This window comes from Colobus angolensis, unplaced genomic scaffold, assembly GCF_000951035.1.
Source record: "Colobus angolensis palliatus isolate OR3802 unplaced genomic scaffold, Cang.pa_1.0 Scaffold135, whole genome shotgun sequence".
NCBI lineage: Eukaryota > Metazoa > Chordata > Mammalia > Primates > Cercopithecidae > Colobus > Colobus angolensis.
In genome coordinates, this window is record NW_012114433.1 from 3,317,307 (window position 1) to 3,319,447 (window position 2,141).

Here is a 2,141-nt window from a genome sequence, read left to right on the forward strand (position 1 = left end):
ATTTTTTTTGGATTTTTAGTAGAGACGGGGTTTCACCACGTTTGCCAAGATGGTCTTGATCTCCTGACTTCGTGATCCGCCCGCTTAGCCTCCCAAAGTGCTGGGATTACAGGCATGAGCCACCGTGCCTGGCCTAATTTTTGTATATATATAGATAGTAGAGATTGTGTCTCACTGTGTTGCCCAGGCTGGTCTTGAAATCTTGGCCTCAAGTGATCTTCCCAACCTCAGTCTCCTAAAGTGCTGGGATTACAGGTGTGAGCCACCTTGCTGACTTAATATTTGTTTTCATATATAATATATATCTCTATTTTCCTATTGATAGGTATTAGGTTTTTTTCCAATTTGCTATTATAAACAATGTTGCAATAAACAGGCTTATATAATATCCATGGACATACATAAGTGTCCAAAGGGAACCTAGAGGGGGCTTACTAGATCATGGGTATGCAACATGTTAATATAAAAAATTTTTAATAGGGCAGGTGTGATGGCTCATGCCTTAATCCAAGCACTTTGGGAGGCCGAGGAGGGCAGATGCGTTGAGCTCTGGAGTTCGAGACCAGCCTGGGCAAGATGGCAAAACCTGTCTCTACTAAAAATACAAAACATTGGCCAGGCATAGCGGCACATGGTAGTGGTCCCAGCTACCCGGGAGGCTGAAGTGGGAGAATGGGGTAAACCCGGGAGGCAGAGGTTGCAGTGAGCCGAGATCATGTCATTGTACTCCAGCCTGGGCGACAGAGTGAGACTCCATCTCAAACAAACAAACAAACAAAAAACCAAAAACCTGAGACTGGGTATCTTATAAAGAGAAGAGATTTATTTGGCTCATAGTTCTGCAGACTGTAGAAAAACATGGTGCCAGCATCTGCTTCTGGTGAGACCTCAGGAGGCTACCACTCATGACTGAAGGCAAAGTTGGAGCAGGTGTGTCACACGGCCAGAGAAGAAGCAAGGGAGAGAGAAGGGAGGCACCAGACTCCTTTTTATTTTACTTATTTTAAAATTTTATTTATTTATTTATTTAGAGACAAATCTCCCTCTGTGGCCCAGACTGGAATGCAGTGGCTCAATCTCGGCTTACTGCAACCTCTGCCTCCCAGTTTCAAGTGATTCTCCTTTCTCGGCCTCCCAAATAGCTGGGATTACAGGCAGATGCCACCACATCCGGCTAATTTTTGTATTTTTAGTTGAGATGGGGTTTCACCAGGTTGGCCAAATTGGTCTTGAACTCCTGACCTCAGGTGATCCACCCACCCCAGCCTCCCAAAGTGCTGGGATTATAGGCATGAGCCATGGCACCCAGCCTATTTCATTTTTTTTTTGAGATGGGGTCTCCCTCTGTCACCCAGGCTGAAGTGCAGTGGCGCCATCTCTGCTCTCTGGAGCTCCACCTCCTGCGTTCAAGCAGTATCCTGACTCAGCCTCCCGATTAGCTGGGTCTACAGGTGCACACCTGGCTAACTTTTGAATTTTTAGTGGAGACTGGGTTTCTCCGTGTTGGCCAGGCTGGTCTCAAACTCCTTACCTCAAATGATCTGCCCGCTTCGGTCCCCCAAAGTGCTGGGATTACAGGCGTGAACCACCATGTCCGGCCTCAGACTTCTTTTTAAACAACCAGATCCGGCCGGGCGCGGTGGCTCAGCCTGTAGTCCCAGCATTTGGGAGGTCGAGGCGGGCGGATCACGAGGTCAGGAGATCCAGACCATCCTGGCGAACACTGTGAAACCCCGTCTCTACTAAAAATACAAAAAATTATCCGGGCGTGGTAGTCCCAGTTACTCAGGAGGTTGAGGCAGGAGAATGGCGTGAACCTGGAGGCGGAGCTTGCAGTGAGCCGAGATCGCACCACCGCACTCCAGCCTGTGGGACACAGCGAGACTCCCTTTCAAAAAAAAGGAAAATCACCGTCAGATCTGACGTGAACTCACAGAGTGAGAACTCACTCATTACCAAGAGGATGGCGCTAAGCCATTCATGAGGGATCCGCCCCTATGTCCAACACCTCCCACTTGGCCCCACTTCCAACATTGGGGTTCACATTTCTTTTTTTTCTTCTCTTTTTTTTTTTTTTGAGACGGAGTTTCGCTCTTGTTGCCCAGGCTGGAGTGCAGTGGCACGATCTCGGCTCACTGCAA